At 52.2% G+C, this 27,796-nt stretch overlaps 1 protein-coding gene across 13 annotated transcripts in view; it reads right to left on the reverse strand.

Annotated features, from left to right (window-relative positions):
- The window catches only part of PLEKHA6 (pleckstrin homology domain containing A6), a 141,413-nt gene that overhangs the window by 65,854 nt on the left and 47,763 nt on the right, over nt 1-27,796 (reverse strand). Inside the window, exons 1-2 of one of the 13 annotated variants that reach the window (XM_044267683.1) lie at nt 14,091-14,286; nt 12,014-12,133 (exon numbers count right to left, since the gene is read on the reverse strand). The exons of the other annotated variants lie outside the window; for them this stretch is intronic. The gene's annotated coding sequence lies outside the window, so the exon portion shown is untranslated. Of the gene's footprint in view, nt 1-12,013; nt 12,134-14,090; nt 14,287-27,796 lie in introns of those variants that run through there. 13 annotated transcript variants of the gene reach the window in all.

Below are 27,796 nucleotides of genomic sequence, written 5' to 3' on the forward strand. Positions count from 1 at the left end.
TTGCAGGGGCCCTCCAAGCTGCCAGCAGGGGTGAAACCGCAGCTCTCCCTGCCGCCTGGCCCCTTGCATTCCAGCCCTGCGCCCAGAGTTTGACCTTCTCTGCGGCTGGCTGCAGATGTGTTCTGCGTTACAGAAATAGCCGGGCTCCTGGGCCCCTGCAGGCCCTCCCTCTGCTCCATTCGGAGACACCCCCACCTCCCAGGCTCCAGGGGAGTCAGGCGAGATCAGAGGAAAGTGCTCCGTTCTCCAATACCCTCCCACAGGCCCGTCTCAGAGCAGAGCCAAGCGGGACCTGCCTCCCCTCTGCTCCTTCCAGCCACAGGACTTCTGCTCCATGTCTGCCATTACAGCAGATGGAGGGGAGAGGTTTGGCAAAGAAAGGCACGAAGGAGGGTGGATACAAAAAGGGATGTAGTGCCATGAAAAGAGTATATCACTTGGCACCTGTACAATTCGGCCCTTCTCTGAGGTTCATTTCGATAAAGGGCAGCAGCCAGCCAGAAATCCAAATCCCCTATACCCCGGCCCAAATTCCCATTCTCTCATGTGAGAGGATGATTTCATAGTCACTGATTCAATCCTAACTTAAACAAGATGATGGGCATCGGTCCTCCTCCTACGCCTACGCCCAAGATGGAATGAAGGACAATGGATTCAATTACATTATGGATAACTGGGTTTAGAAATAGTAGTGGGCTTTCTGACTGTGAGGTTTTTAGATGCTGACGCCCTGGTGTTTGATGGAACAATAAAATCTTTTATAAAGGACTTCACTAAAAGGATAGAGTGTTACCTGTGGGTAAGATGGGGGACTGACCCGCCTTCTAGGTTCAGGTTGTATGCCTTTCCCACTCACAGGGAATGACACTGACGCCATACCATGCCCTGGGTGCCTTCAGTTGTACTGCTGGCCTACCGACTAGGTACCCACCAGTCCCCATGATCAGGCAGGCCAAGAGATAAACAAGGGAGGTCAGGGGTGTGTCAAGTCTTCAAGCCAAGGTCCTCTAGGCTTGGAGGCCCACGAAGGGCTAACATGTACTAGAAAGTAACCCCCCTTCATAGAAACTGTTTCCACCCCAACACCCACATAGTCACCATGGTAACAGCTGTGTTCCTAAAGCTGATGCCAGGCTTCCTTACAGGGGTAGCCACCTGGTTTCAACCCAACCCAAACTCTCTCCGGGGCTGGGAACTGGGACTGAGAGAGAAAAGCGATTGAGAAAGGTCCTTCTCGACCGGCATGCCCGAGAGCCGCTGGAGGCCATCTTTTGTACCCCGTACACGGACCATGAAGCTGGGCAGTCTCTCTGCAGTGAGAGGAAAGACGGAAGCCAACACAGGCAGAAGAGCAAACCAGCACCGTACTTGTGGCACTTGGCTTCTTGGTTCTCGTTTGTTCTTGGGATCCAGACATTTCTCTGACCCCTACAATAAAATCCCCTTTGGGGCTTAAGCTGTCTTGAGTAGCTTCAGAAGCATGTAACCAGAAGTCCTAACTGACACCCGAAAGAGGGGCAAGATGACTTCTGGAAGACCCAGCATCTCATCAGCCCTGTGCAGCTGGTTGACAGGAGGAGAAAAGGAAGGTAAGTGGAGTAAGAAGGAAAGGGATTAGGATCCTTGCCCAAGGGCCGCAGAAAACCAGGCCAACCCGGAGATGAGGCCATCAGAGTGGACAAGGATGAGGGTAAGGGTCAGAGAAAACAGGAAAGTTTGCTACTACTCAGCTTAGAAAAGCTTCTGGGATGTTTAGGAGGGAGCCGGCAACCACAGAGGGGAGCTAAGATCCCCAAGGAAGGAGGCAGGTGACAGAGGGAGGCGGGGAGTTCTGGGCCAACAAACCGACTCAGCTTTGAGACATGTTCTCAGAGGACAGCCCTTATCCAGGGCAGGGAAAAAAAAAATCTTGTCTTTGTTCTCCTGCATTTTCCAAAGCAAATGTGGGTCTTTTGCTGCCCCAGAGTCTCACAGAGCTCTCAGGCCAAGGGGTCTGATCTGCCCCTTGGGTCTTCTTCAGATAAACTACTTCCCTGGCACCAGTACCATGAGCTAATGGTCCCTTTAAGAATATATATTTTTTTCCTTTCTGTTCTCTAGTTGGAGAGAAGTTGCTCATCTTGCTGTAGCAGATGTTCCTTGTTCCTATGGCAACAAACCGACCACCCTTCCTAATGGCTATCTTCCTAGTGAAGGACATGGCACAGCCACTCCCTTACCAGAGCAGAGTTTGCTGGTGGCAGGCTCCTCACTAGAACACCATGGACACCTGCGTGCCTGGATTTTAGGAGTTCAGATCTTATCTGACCTAGCGATGGCCCAGGCACCACAGCTGTCCTCTGACAGCACACAGAAAGTAGAAGGAGGGGCCATTGCCCCCATAACAGACCAATGTCCATCTTTCCAATGAAGGGTTAAAAGCATATGATTCAGCAGATTAAATTAGCACTTCCTTTGACCTTTTTTCACATTGCTAATGAAGACCAGTGAGACCCCCTAATTGAATTCTTATTTCAAGCTGCACTCTCACCCATATCTGGCCTTTGGGATCCTTCCAGAGAGTCCTTCTTGGAAGACCAGTCCCTACTCGAGGCAAGACTTCGACAGTCAGGCAACGGGTGGAGAGGCAGGAAGCGCTGTGCATTCCTCTGGTTCTGCACGGGGGTTGTTTCTACTGCAGATGATGCTTCTCTCGCTAAACCCAATCTGACCCCATTTGTTCTTGGCTCTCTCAGCCCCTGTGAAGCCAGCTGGATTCTTCTTATAAGCCACAAAGTTGACTGAACGTTAGCTTCCTCTCTTCTGAGCTTGTAGCCTACTGGGATCCCACAAGTCAATGTATAAATAAGAACAAGCCAATAAACGATCCCTATCAGAGGGCAGAAAGCACTTCCCTCACTGGAGCCATCGCCAAAGTCAGAGTGCCCCCACCCCCACCCTCAACTCTCTTTCACTCGCTGCTAGAGAGGTCAAGTGTGCCATACCTTGGAGGCAGAAGCCTGGCTCTGGGCGCAGACAGCTCTGGACTAAAATTGCCCATATTGGCTGAATGGCCTTAGGCAAGTCACTAATCCTCTCTGAGCCCTACCTTCCTCCTCTGTGAAATGGGAATGCTAATTCCACCGGAGAGGATTCTACAAGGCAGTCCAGAACCCCAGTGCAGCATGGGTGGTTCAGTGGTAGAATTCTCGCCTGCCAGAACCCCAGTGCCTTAACAGCATCCCCAAATACACAAACATCTAAAAGTTGATCATTTTTTCCTAACTCAATGCATGGCGGACGCCAACCGAACTCGAACCTAATTAGCAACAAAGCATGACCTGAACCGGCATGAGAGTCTTCATAGCTTTTCTTTGTCCCAGTTATGTGATGCTTTAGATAAGCCGTGCTGCAGGAAGATTAATATGTTTGATTTTGGAGCTTCTCCAGACCCTGCTTGAGGTTTGATGTAGTATATAGTACACGCATCATGTTACCCACAGGCCCTAGGAGTTCAGATGACCAGTTATGGTCTATACTGTTCCTCTGGACCCTGAAGACAGGGGTTTCGGGAGAGCCACCAGAGTTATTGTCTTATTCCAATCTGGATCTTTCCTGGGTCCCTGGTTCCTGCAGCCTTGAGCCGGGTCCCTGGAATGCAAGCTGGCATGGGATAAGGGAGAGGATCCAAAGACCAGCCCACCAGCCTGTAAGAATTCACTGTCCTTGCACCTGAACAGAGCAGGCAGAGGCCATGTGCTGTCGTTGTATGATTGGAATTCAGGTACAGACATGCCTCAATATTCCAAGCACGTCACCCAACTCCCCACCTCACTGCACTTCCCACCCGCTCTCTACCCCTTTACCACCCCACAACTCCACCTGTGCGACCCACGCCTGAAAGGCCTTCCTAGGGGAACAAGTATCCAAGCCTCAAGGAACATGAAGGGATGGAGGGGGCCAAAGTTTGCAGAGAGAGGGGCTGAAAGAAGGAAGAAAAAGATGATGAAGATGGGCTGCTCTGGGGGGAGAAACAAGACCGTCCAGCACGCGGTGGAACAGGCTTGGTGTGTTTCTCCTGATGCTGTTTCGTGGCCCCCAGGCTTTTACAACTGGAAACTAGCCCTGGCCAATAACTGTGAACGATACTGGGCAGTTGCTCCCTCAGATCTCTAGGCTCCAGCTGTGCATTTCAGGGATTTACTGGTGGTTATGAGGGACTTGACCCATTCTGAGGCACAATCATCCTAGTAGGCTTCTCGGTTCTGACCCCAGATCTGCTGTCGTAAGAAAACCTGACTCATCCTGCCACCTCAAGCCAACAGACCCTCCTGAGAGACGTGAAGCTGCTGGACACAGACCTGCAGACCCCACCTCGTGAAGCAACGAGTCTCCCTGAAGTTCTGGGAAAGGCCCTGCTGTCCATCAGATGGAGAACTGAGGTGCGCAGAGTTAAGTGGGATGGCGGCCATCAAGTTCACTTCCCTCATTTGACAGATGCGGAATCAGGAGGCCCAGAGACGGACTGAGTTGCCCAAGACCATGCAGCCAGTTGAAGACAAAGGTGGCCTTGGAGTCCAGAGCTTGCTTTCCACAGTATTCACTGTGATAAGGACAAGGACATCTTGAATGTCCCAGTCATGTTCCCGTTGACCTTTATAGTCAGAAAAAGCCATGCTGAGTGGTTAACATCTTCTGCCCTTTGGGCTTGAACATCAGAAGAGATCCTAATCTCCAGGAGTTTGACTGTACACTCTGATTCTGTGTCCCAAATTTATCCATAGTTTAAGACAAAATCCTCGTGAAGGCCTCCCTAAGGAAAGCCACCATCACCAGTGACCAGAGATGTGCTGAGAACACCGTCGTGTCCCCATCACCTGCCTGCTCCACACCCAGGTAGCGCCGTCAGACAGACACTGTGGAGGTCTCTACCTTACAGAAACGGCTCAGGTGGCAGAGATCTTTAATTGACCCTTCCTGGGTCCTTTATCACTTTGTCTCTCTCCCTGTGGCTACTTTGAATAGGTCTGTGGTGTCTGTCGTCAGTCACAGCTGTGAGTTTTTCTCCAGCACTGTTCTGGAGGGCTGTACTGTCCTACTGACCCATCACTACCCAGCAGTCTCTTGGAGAGGAGAATATCACGCACCTGGCCTTGGTCTTGCAGGTCAGAACCTGAGGCTCCCGAGTTTTTCACCAGCTTGTTCTGTGTCTCCCTCTGCCCCAGGCAAGCTTGAAGTGAGGCCATGCTACTCACTCCCCCAAATTTAACAGCCCGAGTTAAACCTCAACTGCTTTCCTAGGCTAGGAAGGCTCTTGTTTCAGAACATGAAAGTGGAGACAATCAGAAAATTCTCTCCTTGGCATCTGCTTTCAGAAAAAGGGTCCTAGAAGAAATCTCAAAATGAGCGTCTAGCTCAAAGTCTAGGATGATTTCAAACCGATTTTCCCTTTCACGCATTCTTCCCTACAGGTCTGCACGCATGTGCACATCCAACCACATGACTCAGGCTGGCAGCTGGGCCTGCCTGGGGATTCCCACAGATTTGTTGCTATTCCGGGCCTGACTCCTCAGAAGGTGGAAGACTCAGACATGCTCATGGCTCCAGGAGCCTGTAGACTTAGGAAAGTCCCAGGGATATTCTTGTGAGTTCAGGAAGAGCCACCATTTCAAAAACTCATAGCAAGATGTTTAAATGCCCTTAACTCTTGACCACCGAAAGGGGTATTTCCGAATGACTGACACTGGAGACCAAACGTGAAATAGACCTCTTGCTGCTCCCAAAATCCAAGCCACAAATTCCTGCTCTCCTCCAAGGATAGAAAATGACTTCCCTCATTTCCAAAAGATAACTACAGGAATAAGAATTGGCAAAGCCTGATCTTGAAGCCCCTCAGAAAAGGGAGACTCTGACTCTTGGAATAAAGGGGAAGAGGAAGAGCGAGCACATTCCTTTGCCAGAGTGTGGCCTTGTCTGGGAGGTAAGACCCTCCCACAACTTTTGAAAATGAGAAAACCAAGACTCATTATGAGTTTATCACAACCCAAGGACCCACAGGGAAAGAACAGTGGTGACAAGGCCCGAGTCTGGGTTTTCAGGAATCCACCCAAAAGAGCTGTTATCAGGGAGATTCTCATCTGTTTGGAGAAGGTCCTGCCTGGAAGCAAGATTTTTGGATTTCGTGCACGAGTTAAATTTCAAAAAACGAAATTTAAGGAACCACTATGAGGCTGCCAACTTTTTTATTTTGCCAAATAAGGACATTTTAAAACCCGACTACCATCTACTCTCACCACCAGCTCATGAAAAGAAGAAAAAAGCCATAACCCCGGAATAAATATTGAAGAACATCTTCTGTCCCTAAAAGAAAACCTTTGAACTGAATACAATTTTGCTTTCTGGGGGGAAAAAAATCAGTATGTTTTCTCTATTTCTCTCATTCCACCTCAGACTGGTGAAAACTCTTGTCACTGACCCAAAACTGATCATCATTGGGCCAGATGACCTCTCTATGCCCCTTTTAGCCGAAGCCTGGAAATTAAGAGGAAGACCCTAAGGTTTAGAGATCGCACCTTCCCAGGAGACCTGAGCTGGGCAAATGTGGGAGGGAGATAGGGGGAATCAACAAACATGCTATGGGAACACGCTGTCAGCTACAAAGACCTGAACAGACGTTGGTTGCCATGTTCCTAAACCCAGTGTTCAGGGAGCATCGATCTCCATGTGGAACGTCCCAAGTTTTGGGGAGCCCCTGACTATTCAGTCCCCTCGCCTGTCGAGATAAGCCAGGGAGAAGAGGAAAAAAGGCAATCTGCCCCACAGAGTCAAGAATGACCCGAGAGATAAAGGCAGGCTCTGGTGAGTGAGTGGTTAAGGGGCATATATGGTCGGAGTGATATTCCATCTTCCTTATGGGACTGCAGTTAGACTGTGAGACCCTTGAAGACAGAACCAGGTCTTTTTTTTTTTTAAGAGAGAGAGTGTGGGGGCATCTGGGTGGCTCAGTGGGTTAAAGCCTCTGCCTCCGGCTCAGGTCATGGTCTCAAAGAGTCCTGGGATCGAGCCCCACATCAGGCTCTCTGCTCAGCAGGGAGCCTGCTTCCCTCTCTCTCTCTCTGCCTGCCTCTCTGCCTACTTGTGATCTCTGTCTGTCAAATAAATAAATAAAATCTTTTTTTAAAAAAAGAGAGAGTGTGTGTGTGTGTTCTTGCACAAGTGCGGGGGGCAGTGAGAGAGAGAATCTTCAAACAAACTCCAGGTGAGTGCAGAGCCTGATGCAGGGCTCATTCTCACCACCCATGAGATCGAGAACTGAGCCAAAGATCAAAGTTGGGCGCTTAACCAGCTGGGCCACCCAGGTGCCCCCAGAACCAGATCTTGTCCACATCTGGACCTCAGTATCTAACACCATGCCCAGAAGAGGAAAGCAATTGGTAAACATCTTCTGAACTCAGAGCCAGAAAGGGAGAGTGTCTGTGAAAGCATGCTCCGCGCCGGGGAGCTCTGCACAGCTGAATAAAGGAAGGGTTATTGCTATCTGTTGGCCAATATTACACATCACACCATCTGTCAAATATTCAAAGACACTGGAATTCTCTTTGGAAGTACATGGTGATGTAAATAAAAATAATTTTTAAATGCCCATAGTTTCAAAAATAATCATACTGTACAACCCATTCATTATATTGCCTAATAAACAGCTGTGTGATTGCATCCCAGATTCAACTGCACTAGCCATTTCCTTGCTGAGAATGTGTCTTTACCATCCTTTGTCCTGCCCACATCACTTCTGCTCCGTCTGTCTCATTCAGAAGTCAGTAGACAAACCCTCGTTCTCTCACCTGCCGGAGGTCATATCTGTATTGAGGGCTGAGGTTCCTCGGTTGCCTGCAGCTTTGGAAGGTACCAGAGCTTAGGACTCCCCAGGCCCCTCTCTTTATTCCTTCCCACCTACTCCATGTTCTGCCTCCAGCTCACTCTACCACACTCCACTTCCAATGCTTATCTCATCACCCTAAATCTGCTTTTCAAAAGCTACCTCCGGGCTCTCGCCAGGCTCATGGGTCTGGCCCTCCCGCCATCCCTGCCGGATCCTCCCTCCCAGCGTGTGCTGCCCATGGACATGACTGTACAAAAAGGTCTCAGCAGCCAGGGCAGGCTGCCCACTCCCCAGGCCCCCATGGGAGGTAGGCCTCTGCTTTCTGCTCCTGGCCACTGAGATACACCATGCAAATCCTGGGGAGGCAGACCCATGCAGCCAGCCTTACCCGCCACCCACCAATCCCCTCCCCATCCAAATGTCCACTTCTGGGAGGAATGCCAAGCCCCCCACCCGCCCTCTCACCCACCCACCTTGCCTCAGGCATTGGCTTGCATCCTGCCCAATTCTGAGACGCTGAAAAGAAAAGGCTCCTGGCACTTGTCTCTGACAGCTTTGAGCTCTTTCGCCTGATTCAGGCTAATTCCTCCCACCGGTGACACCTTCCTGCCACACAAACAGCTACAGCGCTTACAGTTAGCTTCCAAGCGCCTGCAAAAATCAAGGCAGGCTCTGGGGGCATTAGCCCTCTAGATGCCTATCTCCCGGACAGACCCATGTCCCTAAGCATCCTCTGGGACCCCCTCCCTCCGAGTGAGGAAACAGTCACATTCTGGAAGTCAGAAGGTTTTTCCTAATGTTTTGATGGGAGACTCCCAAGGAAGATGGACATTCATGGGACATTCTTATTTGTTGGTAGAGAAAAGAATTAAATGAAAGAAGAAGGAAAAGAAAATTTGCTTTCCAAATATAACAGAAGTGCCCTCCAATACACACGCCCACACACACATTCTTTCTCTCTCCCCCTTCCCTCCTGCCTCCCTCCTTCCTTCTCTCTGTCTCACTCATTGCAAACCACTCTTCTTTGCCCAACATGTGCATCCTGCCCCCCTCCCAACAGTCCTCTGCCCTGGAAGCCTGGGCAGCCCCGGTTCCTCCTAGCCTAGGGCCCCCGGACCCCAGATTTTACCTTCCATGCTAGAGGTCAGGAACCAACTGGAAGACGCAGACAGCTGATTGTGAAGGAAGGAAACAACCCTCCAGATTGGAGAAAATTGCCAAGGGTGACCGATACAGCTCCCATGAGAAGGAAGGAGTCAGGGAGAGAGCTGGAGAATCCAGAATTGCCCTAGCCTTCCAGGACGGCTCTGGTGTCAGCTCTCTCCCGGCTCCAGCATGGACTGAAAACCAGGGGAAAGTCTCCTGATAAAGCGGGGGTCTGAAATCTGAAACTGCAGGTTGGCTGAGTCCTATATAAACACACTCACACCCCCGGTTCCTGGGGTCTGATGGCTCACCCGCCCTTCCTCCCCCCTCCCTCCCCACCCTGCCGGCAACTTGGTAACCTCAGACAGCCCTCTAGCTGCGGCTCCAAACCTCAAGCGGAGCCAAGCAGAGCCTGGCAGACACATGAAGGGCCCTGTCAGGCGCTGTCCACCTCTCTCCCCGCCCCAAGTAGCCCTCAGGGCCGAGACAGAGGGGCGATGGGCAAGTTCTCAGTTTAGGAGCAGAGATTTCTGGACTCCTCCACATCAAGGAATACTTTCCTAACATCAGATTCCGGATAACCAATCCGACATATACTGATTGCTCAACTCACCTTCCTCTCTACTCCTCTTCTGAATTTCCGCATCTGGTTCTTACCAAAACCAGCCCTTTACCTTACGATTCACCCACAAGAGGATTAAGCCACATGAGAGTGAGAAGGGAAAGCATGAGGACAACGGCCCCATTTTGCAGATGAAGGAGCTGAGGCCCGGAAGAAGAAATGGCTTGCCAAAGCTGGGGAGTGACTCCCACCTGATTTGGCTTCTTGGATGACTTAAAAGTCAGATGGGAAAAAAAAAATATTAGATGGAATCCCATTTTAATACAAATAGATATTCACTTGAAGCACTGATTGAGAGAAAAATCATTTACCGTCTCTGGGTCTCAATTTCCTGGGTTGTGAAATGAGACAAAATACACCACCCAAGAGAGTAACAATATAAACAAGGTGACAGGTATAAGGGGGTGGACTGAGGGGAGGCCCCAAGAAAGATCCACTGCCCTCCCACTCTGCTCACTGCCGCACACCACCCGTCACCAGCTTCCCTCTCTCTCGGGAAGGTAACCCTAAGTTGCCTGTAGTATTTACTGTTCCTCCAGGTGCTAGTTTAATGCTTCTCCTGGTCTTTATGTTCATCTGACTGTTACCCAGAGCTGACGGTACCATGCTCAGAATGCAATGCTTCGCTTCTGTAAAGGGAACTCTTTGAGCTAGAGGCTGATGTCACAGATTTGCACGGACGTCACAGATTTGCACGGAAGACCTCCCTGCAGGTGCTTCTCCCATCTCCACCTCCACGTTCCAAGCCTCAGTTCTCTGGAGCCCAACCACATACTGAGCATTTTCCTTGGGAGTAATGAGTCTTTGCCTTAAACTCAGCACGTCTAAAATCAAATTAAGATTCCCCATGCCCTAGTCAGGGCATAGAATAATTATATTATAGGATTGATGTGGAACAGACACCAAGATACAGTAAATGAGGATAGTGAGGGGCAGAGTGATTAACTTAATATGCTACTATACGGGTTAAGAAATAATCTGTAACCATCTGTATGTTTCTACAGAGCTGGGGTCAGCAAACTTTTTATGTAAAGGGTTAGAAAGTAAATATTTTCAGGGCCAGTAAATATTTCATGGGCCATAGAGTTTCCATTGCAAATCCTTAATTCTGCCTTTGTCGTACAAAAGCGGCCGTGGACAATACGTAGACAAGTCAGCATAAACAAATGAACATGAATCAATTAGTGTAAACAAATGAGTATCAATGAATTAGCCTAAACAAATAAGCACAAATGAATGAGTGTGGCCGTAAACAAGACTCCACTTGTGGATACTACAACTTGAACTTCATATGAGTTTAATGAATCAAAAATCTTGTTTTTTTCCAGCCATTTCAAATATAAACCCCACTTTTGGCTCTTGGGTCCTAACAAATGAGGTGGTGGGTGGGACTTGGTCCGTGGATCTTAGCTTAGACCGGCTTAGAGCATCTCGGGAAGCGGATAACAGTGGTCACCTCTGAGGAGGGAGCTGGGAGCAGATCCACGACGGAGCAGGAGGGAAACCTTTCATCAGAAACTATTCGGTACCATTTGACTATTGCAACCTATACAGGTCAAACACGGTCAATTATTAATGGGCTCACCATCCAAGTTCTCTTACTTCTATCAATGTCAGCATGAACCTTCCCAGTCAAACAGGCTCGTAACCTCCCTTTTTCTCTCTCCCACCCAAGTCCACCACCTGATAGTAATCGGTGCCCAAAATCCACTCAGCCCAGTTTATCCCAGTGCCTCAGCCCACAACCAGCTTTCTAGTCCTCTCCCAAGCATGCCTACTGTTGCCCTCTAGCACTCCACTGTCCTGTCCTACAGCCTTTTACCCTCAACTGACTTTCAGCTTGGGTCAAACTTGTTTCCAGAAGAGAGACTGAAGCCTTTGCAGGACTAGGACTATTCATTCCTTGCCTTCCCTCTCCACTCTCACACCAGTGCCTTGCATCTAACAGGAATGCCATAAATAGTTGCTTGACGGTTCACCCCCCATCCTACTGGAGATGGTGTGGAACAAAGGGGAAAGATCCACCCAGAATAGAAGCTGGTTCTCAGACACGTTGCAGGGCAAGAGGGCACCCAGGCGCAAAGCCTTTGATCATAGTGAAGAACAGTTAGGGGCCAGGAAAGCTGTTAGAGTCAATCTTGTCCAAATAAAAGGGGCTCTGCTCTGGAGAAGGAAGTCAAGAAGCCCCATGGTGGAGGGGCTTTTCCCCTAATCCCAATCACTCATGCTTTCACCTAATACAGGAGGGAAACCTGGATCCTCAGCTGGGGAATTCGGGTGATCTCAGAATCAGAGGCTCCCATGTTTAGGGGGGACCTCAGTACTAAGCAATCTGCCCTTCCATCCAAAGCAGGAAAAGCTCTCTCCAGCACCTAGGAAAGACGAACCTGCCACTTGAACTTGCACAGGGATGAGACGCTCACTGCTTCTGAGGGCCGCCTTTTCCACTGCTGCAGAATGTGGTCAAGCACACTTTCTGCCTCCGCGCATTGTTTCCAGGTCTGGAACTAAACAGATAAAGACTTTCTGAGGGGGTAACCGAAAACTAATGATAATGGCCAAATATAATAGAGTTTTCAAATATTTCTTCCTTCCAAGATCTCCAAAGGGTTCTTAAAGACACAAAATCACTGACTCTTTGAAATTGAAAAATACCTTTGCTCAAAAAATGTTTATTGAGTGAAACTGAATATAGTTCCTTTTCCTGCATTTCAACATAAAAGCATTGAGGTTATGCAGCAAAAGGACTGGTTTTATTTCCTTCTAGGAGAAAACATCACAATCACCCATGGCAATGAGGGCCCTAATGTCCCATTTTGTGCTCCTGGGAAGGAGCAGTAGAGCTGTTAGCTAGCTTGCCCAAAGTCACACAGCTAGTGGGTTCTAAAGGCAGACTTCAAATCTAGGCCTGCCCAGCTTCAAAAGTCACAGTCTTTCCCCTAAGGCCCAAAGTTCCCATGACAGTTGGTCATCTTTACCAACCCCACGCTGCCTCTGAAATGGGCAGAAATGAGTATTTCCATCAAAAGCACAGGGGAGATCGCCTCATACAACAGTCCTGCAGCCTCTTCCAGTTCCATCCTCAAGAGGCATTCAGACCTTCCTGGGATGGCAGGAATGAGGCCAAAGTCAGCCCAAAGTCAGGATGCCCGCACCCCCCCCCAGGTCCCCCAGGAGCGGAGTGCCATCCCCCCGGCTCCCCCACAGTGCACAGCCCTGTGCTTCCCATCAGCCAGGTCTCACCGGGGCCCGGTTCCACGCCTCCCAACAGGGCTGTGACATTCGGGAGCCCATGAAGCATGGCATTGTTTGGGCGGCACAAACACAACATTGACCTGGGTCCTGGCACCTTCCCCACGCAGCCTGCTTTTGGCACATATTTATCCGGCTAGCCCAGTAGCAATCTAGGACCCCCAGCCCAACAGCCCTGGCTCTGGGAGGATGGGCTGCAGAGTGCTAGGGCCAGGCACCAAGGAACCACAAACACTTGCATCCAGCCACTCCTCCAGACCTCGGCAGAGAATCACCTGCGTGCTTTGCGTCTCCCACACCCTCTGAGCAGCTCCAAAATGTTCGCAGCCAGGCTGTCAGCCCATTATCGAAGCTCTGCTTCAAACCCCCGAGGGGCTCCTGATTGTCTGGCTGGAGTTCCCAGGGCTCAGTGATGCCCTTCTGCACCCTACCTGGTCCTCTTTCCAACCTACCCTGCAGGGGCCTGGAAACACACCTGGTCGCTCTCCACCTCCCAGCGCCTACCTCCGGAGATGCACACAAGCCTGGGCTCATCTGGCCTCGGTGACTGCCTAGACACAGGAGATGACCCTCCCTGTTTCTCAAGAGGCCAAAACCACAGCCAAGCGTTGAAAGCTCACACAGGATGTGCATGCTGGAGACAGAAACGGGCTCCAAGCCCGCTGCTTCTTTTCTCCGTCCCGGCAGAGAAGACACTCACTCTTCTCGACTAGTCTTTAGTCTGGACTGGCCCAAGGAAACCCCGTGATGCACTGCCTCTCCTGCCCCCATTCTCAGGTAGCTGTCCTTGAGGCCGGCACCCGGCACTCTCAGGCTACCCACCCTTTTATCTACCATCTCCCTGGGCGATGTGGTCATTAGCAGAGAGCACTATGTAGGTGTCTAATTAAGCAATCAGCAGCAAATACAGAAACCTGTTAGAGCCACCCCACAGAGCATCCACCCAGGGATCCTCTTACAGTCAGCTCCCTCCCCCGAGCTTCCTGGAAAGGTCCCTATTGTTTGCCTGGAACACAGAAAAGTGTCTGATTCTGCCCTCCTTATCTGCTGGCACCGACTCAGCATACCCCCGGGGGTGGAGGGGACCGTTCACATAGAGCACGGTGTCAACGGTGCCCCCAGAATTGTGGGACACAGTAGCCCCAGGTAGTTGGGGAAGTGAAGGTCCCCAGATGGGAGGGGACGGGGAGTTCTGAGAGGATGTCTGCCTACCTGGCTCTTTAAGGTGTCGCAGAGCTATGTGCTGCTGTGCTGGCATTTTGGGGTCAGGGCACAGGAAGCAAGGAGCCCTTGAGCAGGTTGGTAGGAAGGTGGCAGGGGTGGAGGTGGGCAGCGTGGGTGCTCTGCACTCCTCCCCCCAACCCCGTGTCTCTGAGTCCTCTCTCTTTTCTGCACTGTCTGCTCACCTGTTCCTGTTTCACCCTTTAAATGGAATGTTCCACTTGCCCTGGAAGCCCAGGGGGGGAGAAAGCTTCTGTTGCAAGAAGAGCTTTCTTCTTTAGAGACTGGAATCTCCAGGATTCCCTCTGAGACGGCTGCGGATGGCAGGTGCAGGAAACGGGAGGAGGGCAGCAGCAGAGGAAGATCCTGGGAGGACAGACAGACTCGAACTCGTGCCTGCTCCCCCAAACTGGGGTACGGTAAAGGCAGGGGACTGGAGGGGAACAGACACCTGCTGCCTGCCTTGATCCTGGCAGATCCCCCTCTCAGGGGTCAGACGGGCAAGATGGAGACAGAAACAGTGGGGCCCCCCTCTTCTCTTGTGCCCTCCTTGAATCATATCTTGTCTCTCTTCTCCGAGGCCCTTGTCTCCCAGCCCAGAGACCTTTATCAGCCCCATCTTGTTTACCCTCACAACAGAGACGAGGAGGCTGAACACGTAGTACTGCTGCCCACAAGCTTTTCAAAGGGACCGTGTGTGTGCCAGTGCCAGGGGGCATGGGGGAGGGGAGGACAGCACCTCAGGACAGATCCAGGGCTTCTAGTCCCCTGGGGGCTCTAATTCCCCCCAACCCACACCCCTGTATCAATGCAGGGCTCAGTGGCTCCCATGCCCAGGGCTTGGCCAGCTTGGCCCAAAACCCAGGTGCATACTCCTATTCCACCAAGATAGGTGGTTTCTCTCGAAACAAAATGGGAAAATAGCTTTTCTTTCCAGTTGCTGGGCCCTGTTCAGCTGTTTTCCAACTCTGATGAGACAACTTGGGCTTTGATTACAGCAGGAAAGATTCAGGTTAGCCACCAAGAAGCACTTGGAACAAGCAGTAAGAGAAACTTTAGGACTCTGCCTTGTGCTTTAGAAATGCAGCCCTCTGCAGAGTAAGGCTTCATGCCCGTCTCCATCACACTGTGTTCCTGCTCAGAAACTCCCAGGGGCTGTCCCCTCCCCTCCTGGCCGCAGGAAGGCCTAACTCCTTGGCACCCAACGGCCCCTAGAGCGAATGCCCTTTCATCTTTTACACGGCACATTCCACTGCCCTGTAGGTCAATTTTATTTTATTTTATTTTATTTTTTAAAGATTTTTATTTACTTATTTGACACAGACAGGGATCACACGTAGGCATAGCAGCAGGCAGAGAGAGAGGGAGAAGCAGGCTCCCCGCTGAGCAGAGAGCCCGATGCGGGGCTCGATCCCAGGACCCTGAGATCATGACCTGAGCCGAAGGCAGAGGCTTAACCCACTGAGCCACCCAGGCGCCCCTGTAGGTCAACTTTCTAATCAGGCCACAGCTTCTCGATATTTCCCCAAAGGCTTTAGGCACCTCTGTGCGCAGCGGGGCCACTGCCTCTCTCTCACCAGGAGGTCCTACCCCTCTCCAGCCACCACAGCGAGCCAACCTTTAAGGTTAAGCTCAGCCAAACTGATCATCTGACAAGCCAAGGAACTCCCCTACAAAGACTGAACTCAAAGGCCACCTCTTCCAGAAAGCTGCGTTAAACACCCCAGGAATAGGAAGAGAATAGACACCCATCTATCTCCATGGACACTATTGGACCTGCTCTCTATGTAGGGCCTCCCTCGTCCCTCATGGCAAACTGAAGCTGGAAGAGTACCGGGGCCCAGGCTGCGGAGTCCCGCCGCGCACACAGGGGCTCCTGCTCGGTTCATAAGTTCTCACTGATCAGTAGATAAAATGATCTGAAGGCTCACTCCCAGCGGGGAGAAGGCAGGATCGCTTGGGAGCAGCTATGGCTCTGAAACACATTTTCCTAATTTTTGAGACTATTAAAAGCACCGCCAGCCCTGGTGTGCGGAGGAGAGGCCCTGGCTGGGCGAGAGCCTGGCTTTCCTGCCGCAGGATGTGAGAGTGGGTGTTAGAGCCTCCCTGGCCCACAAGACACCCCGGTAAGGCCTGGGGAGACAACTGCCCGAAGGACAGCTGTGGGTTGCTCAGAATAGGGACCCAGGAGAAATGATCTCGATGGGCCGGCCCAGGGGTACCCAACCTCCCCAGAGGTCCCTTGTCCCCAGTGCCAGTGCCGAACATGTGCAAGCAAGCCTCCCTCAGGATACCTCCGAGCGGCCAGGGCCTCCTGAACTGACCTTTCCCCTCCTCGTGCTTCCCAGGGGCAACACCTTAGCGGACCCATTCTGCAGAGACAGGGGTCCCTTCCAAAAGGTCACAAGTTTCCCCCTGATTTCCACCTTTTCCAGCCTCCTGTGTTTGGGTTAACCTGTATCTGGTTGGCTGGAATTTAAATCCATCTCCCCTGGGGAAGTCAATACAGATGTCAGATTTGCTCCAATAAAAAGACCATGGGGGCAGGACAGGCGTAAACCAGAGTGCATTCCTCACCCCTCTGGCTGCTGCATCTGGATAGGACAGGACCGGGGGCGGGGGGTGGGGCAGGAGGAGGGAAGGAATGACTCTACCAACCACCCCCCACCCCTGGAACCGGAGCTGAAGAAGGAGGAACCAAATAATGGAGCCAGTAGGTGAAGAGCCTCTCTGGGCTCACTTCCTTAAGCATCTCCGCGGTTGACAGGGCCGGTGTGATCTGCAGCCGGAATGACCAGAACTGTGGAGGCCAGAGCACCTGCGCTCTAGTCCGCTCTTGGCCGAATCCCTGTGTATCCGTGCCTCTCTTCCTTCACTCATGGGATGGAATGGAACCTCAGTTTACTTAATTCAGCCCTTGTGAGGGTAAAATCACTCAGTACATATAAAGATATCTCAAAAGTCACATGTAAAGGCGAAACATAGCGGATGTCAGTAGAACACCAAATGGCTTCTTAAGAGCTTCCCAGGTGTTTCAGGAGCTCAGCCATGAGCCCCACACTCTGGGCTCCATGCAGGGGCTCCAGCTCGGAATGCTTTTCCCCGGTTTGAGTGGGAGCAAAATCTCCACAGCCAGGGCCCCAGGAGCAAACACCTGACCCCAGCGGCAGCCATCTCCCGGGGTCTGAGCACACCGTCTTCAGAGTCCCCATCTGGGAACCACGAGGAGCTGCCCCACTGTCCCAGCTAGAGCCGCATCTGTTTCTGGAAAGAGGCCACCCCAAGTCAGTCAGGAGTGTCCTCCTCGTTACCCTCCTTGCTTTTGGAGTACATTCCAGAAGATAGTGACTTTCGCCCTGGAATTTTTTTTTTTTTTTTTTTTTTTTGAGAGTGAAAGAGAGCGAGCAAGTACACGCATAAGGTGGGGGAGGGACAGAAGGAGAGAGAGAATCTCAAGCAGACTCTGTACTTAGTACAGAGCCCAGATGCTGCCAGGGCTCGATCTCATGACCCTGGGATCATGGCCTGAGCTGAAAACCAAGAGTCAGACGCTCAACCAACTGAGCCTCCCAGGTGCCCCCACATCGTAACTTTTGAATTACAATTTAGTAATCAAGACTGGCATTTTAAAATTTTAGTGGAACAGAATAGAAAATGCCAGAACACACGGCATCTGTAAAAATATCAAAAGCACACACACACACACACACACACACACACAGTGTTAGACTCTTGACTCGGGCACTACATCTTTCCATGCTTCAGATTCTTCATCTTTAAAATGGGTACAGTAGCAGTGCCCACCTCATAAGGCTACTGTGTGCATTATGTCAGTTAACATACGTAAAACACTTGGAAAAGCACTTGGCACAAGTGCTGTATAGAAAAGTGTAATTTCATATACTTATACACACGTATAAAGGGGATTGTGCGTGTACGCACGTGTGTGTTTCCTTGTTTACACAGTAAACATCTTTCTGTAGTGTGGAGAAAAAAAAAAAAAAAGCCACTGCTCTGGGAGGAGCCAAGAAGTGTCTGTCCTAGGACAATACTCCCTTAGAGGCAAATTCCTGAGTCTCAAGAGCCTTCACAGGTGTTTGCACACCTCGATTTAGGGAGAGAGGCAAAGGCAGCAGGAGGGTACTAAGAGCATGGTGCTAAGTGCTTCCACCACTTCATCCACAAACAGCCCCGTGTAGGTAGAACGATTCCCGTTTACAAGACGGGGAACAGAAGCACAGAGAGGTTAGGTTGCCACACAGCTAGGAAGCCTAGAGCCAGGATTTGAACTGCCCCTCCCAAATCTGGATTTCTAACCATTATACTACCCTGTCTGCCTCACTTTGATGCCACCTTCTTGCCAAGGAGAGAAAAGCCAGGCCTAGGAAGGTTCTGAGAAGATGCTGCTGCTGCGAGAGGGGGGGCTTTCGCCTCAAAAGCAAGCTGTTTAATTTTCCAGGGGCTTGAATCGAGGCTATAGCACTTCCCACTCCCACCATAGAGTCCAGAGAGTTCTACCATGAGAGTTGGAAGTATAATGGGGTCCACAAGGCTCATAACCATATGATGGGCTACGTACTTGAGTAATCTCAACAGTGGTGAACTTGCCTGGAGATAGTAGGCTCTCCCGCTCCTTTTATTCTAGAAGCCCCAGGGTCTTTCTGATCACATCTCATTTCACCTTCTCCACACCGCCCTGGGACATCAGGAGGGGCACCACTGTCCTGTTCCAGCCCCGAGAAGCCCAGCCTTGCCAGTGCTCACCATGTGAGTGCGTACCCCATGAAGACTGGGAAGGTTTCCGGAGCTGGGGAGCCGGGAAGTTAGGTCCCCTCTGTCTCAAAGGGCCTAGTGGCCCTGGTTGTCCCAGTGGACTGTTTTGCTGGGATGGATGCAAATGCGCACCCCTCCCCTGCCTCCCCTCCACTAGGCACTACGTTTACCTCCAGAACCACCTCTGGGTTTCATCAAACCCAGCTGCTCCTTCCGACAGGGAGAAGGAAGAGAAAGAAGACAACACGGGCTGTGATGGGGGACTGAGCCCCTTTCCTGCGGGGCTGCCCCCTGGCCTTCACCTGGCTCTGGACAACCCAGAGCTTGAGCATGAGAAAGAGCAGGTTCCTCTACCCCATCAGCTCTCCAGATCATTCCCTTTGAAATCCCAGCGTCCCTGTCTACTGTCTTCAAGGAGAGCTGGCGAACACCCCCTCATCCCAGGCAACATCCGGGACTTCAGTTTGGATCTTTTTGCTCTGTGGAGAACTTCAAACCCTGATGATCAAACACAACCAGGAAACATGGAGAAACTGAGCCCTGGAGAGGCTGGGGAGCTTGCTCCTGGTCACAAACTTTGTGAATTCAAGTGAGGGCAGGTCCCAGGGAGGCGGGGCTCCTTCCAGAGCCAAGGAAACTTCCACTCCCCCATATATCCTCCCTCCCCCACCCTGAGGGCAGCTGCCCCTCCCTCCCTGGGCCTTCCCTCAACTCCCCCACAGGTATTTCCGAGCCCAGCCTCCACACCACTGAGTGGCTGAGACGCCTGTCTCCCCCACAGAGTTCTTTAGGGGCCGTGACCATGTCTTATTCATCTTTGCGTTCCTGGTATCTGGTATACGGTGATTCCTCAATAAATGTTTGGGGAAGACTGGGCGGGAGCGAGGGAGGGCAAGTGGGATACATAGAGAGGGAGAGGCAGAGGAGAAGAAATGGAAGGGGAGGGAGGGAAGCCGGGGAGCAGAGGAAGGAGCAGGAAGGCGGGCAGGGGTGAGGGAGGAGGGTGAGCAAGTACCAGGAGATCATGGGCACATCAAGCTGGTATAACTGAACCACGGCACGTGGGCCTCTGCTGGTCTAACTGGATGCTGGAAACGCACTGCCCCCGATCCTGCCCAGGACCCAGGTAAGGAGCATCTATAAAGGGCAGTCTTTCTTTTTTTTTTCCCAATTTTTTTTTAAGATTTTTATTTATTTGATAGAGAGAGATCATAAATAGGCAGAGAGAGAGAGAGAGAGGAGGAAGCCGGCTCCCTGCTGAGCAGAGAGCCCAATGCAGGGCTTGATCCCAGGACCCTGAGATCATGACCTGAGCCGAAGGCAGAGGCTTTAACCCACTGAGCCACCCAGGGGCCCCAAAGGGCAGCCTTTCAGCTGCCAAGGAGGCCAGACGGTTTCCCCCAACTCCAGACACAACTGTCCATCACTACTTCTTTCCCTCTTTGCCCACCTCCAAAAAGTGAGAACTACTTGCTGGTTTCCTTCCTCTCTTCTGCCACGCACCACTGCCCCCTCCTGCCTTGCTGTTCACACCTGTTAAATGGAGACTCCTGCCTGTCCTGATGATGAGATGGATTTAGGAGAATGGGGGACATGACCTGGGGAGAACTCCCTACTGGACCCCCAACACTAGAGGTGTTTTGGGGAGCCCCAAATACATAGGAGCTCGTGTCAGTGGGAGGCTGAGGAAGGAGCCATGTTTCTCCACTGGGATTCAACACAAACACAAGCTCTCAAAAGTCTCCCAAAGGGGCTGGGAAGCAGGAGGGAGGAGTGGCTTCTAGGAGAAGGGACTTCTGAGCAGCAGCCTTGGTCCCTTCATGATGCAGAGAAACCACTGGAAACCGTAACTTAACAGGTTGGCTTCTCTTCGGAATTTCACTGGAGTGAGGAGATAGGGGGGACTTTCTGTGCAGACTGAACCCCTGTGAGGCCCCCCACTAGAAAGTGGGGTCCTCTTCCCACATGGTGCATTGCTCATACATCCATCACACCCCAGACGCGTGCTTGTGGAGACCTACTACGTGCAAGGCACGCTGGCCCTGGCAGTAAACCCTTGGAACTAGATCTCTGGAAGATATGAAGGGAGGATCAGGAGAGAGGAGGTGGTTCTTGGCCTTCTCCAAAACATCCAGAATCATGCCATTACAGTCCGCAAATGCTGCCCCATCTCTTTTGAAAAACAAGTCTGTGAGCCAATCCTGCCCCATGCCGGGCAGCCAGGCACCTGGAAATGTAGCAAGAAGCTATTCCAAGGGATCTTGTGGCTTCTCCTTTGTGCCAAAGCTATGGGTGAGGGCGGGGGGGGGGGGGTCTGAGTTCAATCACACTGGGCTCTCTGAATGGAAAAGGCTGCTGTTGAAAGCTAGACTCGGGCACAGTGTGAGCCAGAGGTCACCCTTGGGATTGTCCTCAAGGACAGTAGGAGTCGAGCAACACCAAAAAGACAATCTGTCACATAAAGCGCCACTTAGTGGGAGCCAAGGGCCCTGAGCTCCCTTTCTGACCCTGTAGCAAATCTGCTGTGCACCCTCAGGCAGGCCACAAGCCTCTCTGAGCCTCAGGTAACATCTACACAGGGCTGTAAGGATGGAGGCAAGAGAAGAGAGGAAAGCAACTGTGCCCCCTTCCTCCCTGCACCCTTGAATGGTGAAATCCATGTTCCTTGGTTGAGCCGTCAAGGCCCTTTGCAGGCCAGCCTCCCTTCTGGCCTCGCCCTGAGACTCCGGGAGTGCTCTCTGGGCTCCCATCCCTCTCCATGCTGCTGTGTTTCCCTTTTCAGTGCTGTCCCGTGCATCTCAGGGTCTGGGCAGGCTGTTCCTTCTTCTGCATCCCTTTTACCCCCTCGTGCTGACCTCAAGCTTTGGCCCAAAACTGCCCCCTTCCTCCCAGAAGCTTCCTTCATCTGATGCAAAGCTCGCTGTGCATCAGAGCTGCTTTTTCTTAATTCTTTGTGCACAAGCCTACCTCCCCTGCCAGACTGAATTCTAAAGGAGCTGTCAGGGGAGTCCGGATGGCTCAGTCAGTTGAGCGTCCGACCCTTGGTTTGGCTCAGGTCCTGATCTCAGGGTCGTGGGAGGAACCCCATGTTGGGGCTCCTCACCTGGCATGGGGCCTACTTAGGACTCTGGACTCTCTCCCTTTGCATCTGCAATCTCCCCACTCATGCTTTCTCTCTCCAAAAAAAAAAAAAAGGGCCACATCAAAACCATCATTCACCCAACAAGCATCCAGTAAACTGCTCTGTGCTGGACACTGTTAGGAGGCAGGAGGCAGAGGAGAGGAAGCCCGTCCACAGCCTGATGCCCTCCGAGCTCAGGACAGTGCAGGCGCTCAGGACCCAGCCTGCTGCCGAGTCGGGGAAAGCAGGTGCCAGGAGCTGCCCCTGGGGCCCTTCGGGGCACCCTCCACCTCCCCTCCCGTAGCGGAGGACGAAGGGATACTGGGAAGGAGCAAGCAAAAACAGAAATCACGACCGCATCCCGAACACGTCATAGAAGCCATCGCCAGTGCTTCCGACACAGGGTTTTCCTTAACCTTCAAATTAACTCTCTGACAAAAGCCTTGGGAGACGAGAAAAGCGATGCCCAGAAAGGCTGAGAAACTTGCTCAAGGTCCCAAAGCAGGTGGCAGAGTTCAGGCAGGACCTCGGGTTCTGTGGGACACCCCTCCGCCCCATCCCACACTGCCCAATTGAAATGCACTAACCCATGAGCACCTGTGTGTGCCTAGACTTCTTTTTTAAAAGGAGGAAATGATGATTTATCAGTGTCAAGGCCCTAAACTGTGTGACTTTAGTCCTCACGGCCTAGGCAGCCTTTTGGAAGTTCTCTATTTCCTCCCCTCTCTGTTGCAATCGCAGGTCCCCGGAACGCTAGTGAGTCAGGCCAGTTTCCCGCCTTGCCTGGGGAAGCCAGTGGGCTTATACAGCAGAGCACCAGAGTGCTGCCTGCCAGCTTCAAAGTGTCATTAGTGGCTGCCTGGAAGGTGGTCCCAGCCACAAGCACGGCCCCTATCATCCAGAGCCATCAGCCACTGGACTCTGCCCTTCATGGGGAGACGGCAGTGACCGGGCCTCCTGGGCTCTGCTCACCACCAACCACCCCCACACTTCTCCCACGCTCCTCCACATTCCCCCACCACGCGTTTTTCTCTCAAAGCCCAGCTGTGGCCTCTGCCCATGCAAACTCCTCTGCCTGGGCTCCAAGGGCTCTTTTCCCACATCCTCCACTCCTTTCATTCCTTTCTTCTGTGACCTCCCCCCGCGCCACCAAGAACAAACCAAGCTAGCTGGCCCTGGGGAGTCTGCAAATGCCCGGCCTGTGCCATGGAATGTCGCCTTACCGATGCAAGTTCTACCCCTCCTTCCCATCCTAAATATGAACCCTCTCTTCCTGGAAGCCCTCCCTGATAGATCATGCCCAATCTGGATCTTGCCTTTGCTTTGCGTTTTCCCAGAACGTAATACCTCCCCTGCATTTACGCTGGTTGGATCTATTTGTCACATTCAGTCATTTGACAAATATTTACGACAGGGCTACAACAATGGGCCAGGCATTCATGTGTGTCTGTCTACTCTGTGCCAAGCACTGCCTACAAGGGGTTTGCGCTCAGGCCCTTTCCTGAGGGGGGCCCACCTCTGCACATAGTTTGGGAGCTGTCTCAGGGACTGTCTCCTTTTTGTTCCATCCCCGCCCCTGACATTTACAAAGGATTTTCACTTGGGGAGCCTGGCTGACTCAGCCAGAAGAGCATGCGACCCTTGGTCTCAGGGTTGTGAGTTCAAGTCCCACATGGGGTGTAGAGATTACTTATATAAATAAAATAAAAAACTAAAAAAAAAAAAAAACAAAAAAACAAAAAAAAAAACCTAAAGCTTGTGCTTCTATTTTCTCACTTCTGTGTGGCACCCGAACAAAGTAGCATGGAAAGGGTTATTATTCCATTTGAAAGATGGTGATGCAGAGGCCCAGAAAGATAAGCAACCTGTCTAAGGGCCTCCTGCTGGCTACCAGCCGGGTCATCAATAGAATTCAGGTCCCCGACTCCCAAGGAGAGTGGCCGCTGTCCCCACCACACCGACGAGGATCCTTAAGAGCCCGATGGGACCTACGTGACCACCATTTCTCAACCTCTGTCACTGCCCCTGGACCTTAAGGAAGGAAGAAGGCTGGAGAAAAAACAGAGGGCGTTAGGAAGTGCTGGTAGAACTGGAAACTTGGAGCAAGTTTATCCTTGCGTTCCTGGCACATCTCAGGTACTCGATCTGTCGAATGAATGAACGACTCCCTGCAGAGGTGAGGGGCAGAGGGGATGAGCTAGTTAGCAACAGCGGTCCTGTGAGTAGGTCCTTTGTGTCAAGCACAATCCTAAACGCAGCTCTGCTTCGTCTTCACAGCCACCTCGGAGATGGTTGTCATCCTCTCCCTTTCACGGAGGAACCAACATGAGGCTAAATACCCGGCAGCGGCAGCACTGGGAAGGAGCCTGGGCCCCGGACCGTGGGGCCGTGCTCTCCACTGGGGCGGCCACGGGCTCCCGCCATCCCCGGCAGCCACTCCCTTCTCATTACCCACACGCCGAGTGAGTGTTCCAGCGGGTGCTGAGTGATGACGGCAGTCACACTTCTGCCCTGGGCCCCGGGGTTCTGCGTGAGTCCGCATGAGTCACCCCTGCTGTCAAGAGGGGAGCGGGACCTCACGCGTCCTGTCCCATGTCCTGCACACCAGAGTTCTGCCACTACCCGCCGGCCTATCCCCCAAAGAGCAGCTCCCCTCTCTGACCTGATGGCCAGATGGGCCTGGTAGGCCCCAGGGCCATGGACTATGAAGGGCCGAGGAAGGAAGGAAACTCAACCAAAGCAGAAGAGGGCAGGGTTAAGGAGGGTAGACCACACTGGCACAAAAACATGCTGAAAAGATGTATAAATAGAACAGAATAAAGAGAGGGGCCTCCCTGAATAACCCCTTTATGAGATGGGATGGGAAGGATGGGGCTGGGCTGCTCCAGCTTGGGCGAATTTTCGTGCCCCATCAGAAAGGGGTCTGACACGTAGACAGAAAAGCGTCACCACCGCCTGGACAGGGGTCAAGGGCCAAAGAAAGAGAATGATCACCTCTGAGGCCAGGTGTCTCCGACAAAAGTCTGAACCGGGAGGGGCAAGACAACCGAAGAAGTAGTTTGGAGCCGGGGAGACTCTCCCCAAAGTCACAGAAGCCGGAAGCTTTGTCTGGAAGGTGCTGACCTGGAGGCTGGCTCTGGCCTTGGTGCTTCTGTGTGACCTTGGCCCAACAGCTTACTAAACTTCCCATACTTGACTTCAGCTTCTTCATTTATTAAAAAAAGGGCATTGTGTCACCTGCACATGTCCTTGTCCTCTGGCACAGGGCACGTGGGAGGGTAAAGGAGACCAGAGACTAGATGTTGCTCAGACTTACCTAGAAGACAGGAGATGTGGAAAGGCAGGGTCTGACCCGGAGGGCTGGCTGGGTTTCAGCCGAAACCCCCAACTGCCGGCGGGGGAGGGGAGACAACTATTTGGATTGTCTCGGGGCTGCTGAGAGATAAGGAAGTCATGCCTTGTGCAGGTTGGGAAGGTCCTATCTCTGCTCAACGGTCAGCCCCACCTCCGGGGCCAGTGCACAGAAGCCGGACGGTGGGAAGAGATGTTCTCCGTGATTTAACTCACACTTGGCCTCCTCAGAGAAGTGGGAACCGGGTTTAGAGGGCTGGCGGAGAGAGGATCCCCTAGCAGAGGGTGGCTGACTGTTCCAGTTTGCCCCGCATTGAGGGGAGGGTCTCAAATACAGGACTTTCAGAACTAAAATGGAGACACATCGATTGCCTTCACACGGGAACTAAGCCACGGGCCCCACGTGAAATTCTCATGCTCAGAAATATCGAGAGCTCAGGTCTCAGGGTTGGCTGGGGGGCTGAAGGCCCAGATGCCCACCCCGGTGAGCTCTTGGCATGTATGCTACTGTAGGCATACTCGCAGGGCCTTGCTTCCTCCAGAAGATCTGGACACGTTTGCCTTCCTAGCTAGAGGACAAAATACTGCTAGAGATGGACTAAAGCTGCTTGGGACCTGGAATGCTGAGAAAGGTCCTTCTTGGTGATTTCTTGGAGGAGCCTGTGAGCAAACCCAGGAGGAGGTCATAGGGCAAAATTCTGCTTCCTGGCTGTCCCCAAAGATCACTTAGTCCTACAAAAATCTCAGCGGCTGGGGGGAACGAGGGGTCAAATGATGGGCACGGGGAGAACCAACGAGGGCCATTTCCAGTGCCAAACACAGCTGAGCTGCGATTAACTTATAGACAGGACTGAGCAGAAAAAGGGGCAGTGCCCCCCTTCCTCGCCCTGCCCAGCCCCCTCCCTCACCAGCCCAGTGCATGGAGCTGAACTTCCCCTGGCTTGAATCCACTTAATTTTCTCCTAAGCTGCTTTGTGGGGCAGACTGCTGAACACGCGACGTGTCCAGTCCTGCTGTAGCCGACTTTCTCCGCGGCCGAGGGCAGGCTCCAATTCCATGCCCCTTCTGCCAGCTGAAACAGAGCCCAGGCTCACACTGGGGCCCTGAGTTCATGGAGACCAGGGGCAGGCGTGGACACTCAGCTCCTCTGTCCATTCGAGGCAGTCTGACCCATTCAGGGGCCAGGGAGAAGAGACAGGACTCGAGAAGTCAGGATGGACAAAGTGTCTCCCTCCCGCCTCCGCCAACTCAGTCCCTAGTTCAGCAAACGTGCGCAGCACCGGGGAGGAGGCCGAGGTGGCTGAGACCCAGACTCAGAACACAACAAGGGATGGACAGGAGGGCACAGGGAGCGGAGATCACAGACAGGCCTCGGCTCACACTCTGAGGCCTGCGTGTGTGGCTGCCCTGCTCTGTGTCCCCACGCACCCCACCCCAGAGAGCGCACGCAGAGAAGTGCAGATGAAAGGAAAGGACAAGAAGCCAAAATCCTGGTTAATTCACAAAGCAGTGCTCTGTGGGATAGACAATCGAGCTTTGCTTCAACTTACAACACATCTCTCACAAACAGCTTCTGCTGTCCGAGCCCTAAGTCCAACCCCTAAGGACTGAGCTAGAGAATTTAAAGGGTCTAAGAAGAAATGTAATCAAACCACTTTTCCTTTCCCTTGACTGGGTCATTCGTTCATTCATTCATTCATTCATTCACTCACAATTCACGAGTGGCCTCTGTATGCTGGCCCAGAGCTTGGCCCTGCGACTCATTCGGTGACCTCATTCCTGACCTCACTCGGTGTCCCCTGCCCCCATCGGCCCCACTCTGGTTGTATGATCTAAATGAGTCATGACGTTGCACCCTTGAACTCCACTCACTGCCCAAACCCGGGACCCTGTGCTTAGGCCAGAGCCATCCAAGCTCCATAAATCCACCTCTGTCGAGTGAAATTATGGGAAAAACAGCCCCTTGGGCTTCTGCCCCCTTCCCCCATTTCCCCCCTCCTCTTCTCCTCTGCCTGGGATGGAAACTCTGCCACTCTGGGCTCACATGCTTGAGTCACAGGCTGAGCGCCCAGCAAAAGAAGTAGCTCAAGGATATAACAGGCAGGAGGCCAGTGACACAAAAATACAGCATTTCATCTTGTTCATTATGCCCCCTTCTTCTGTTTTTTTTGATGCCTGAGAAATTAGTGCCAATGCTTACCGTTTGCCCAGCCCTCCTCCCGTGCCTTCCCACCTGGGATTGAGGCCTTGCTCCCCATTTAGCCTCCCCAGTATTCCTTTCTGCATTTCGCCAAGGCCCACAAATGGTGCCTTGCTGTCTATGTTGCCCAGCACGTGGAGAGTTACAGGAACAAGCCAGTGATAAGGAGCTAATGGAGAGCAAATGAGCTGCTTGGTGCCTCCCAGTCTCCCTCCCCATTTCCTTCCCTGACTCCCTTCCTCCCTCCTCCCC

The sequence above is a fragment of the Neovison vison genome, chromosome 10 (genome assembly GCF_020171115.1).
Source record: "Neovison vison isolate M4711 chromosome 10, ASM_NN_V1, whole genome shotgun sequence".
Lineage (NCBI taxonomy): Eukaryota > Metazoa > Chordata > Mammalia > Carnivora > Mustelidae > Neogale > Neogale vison.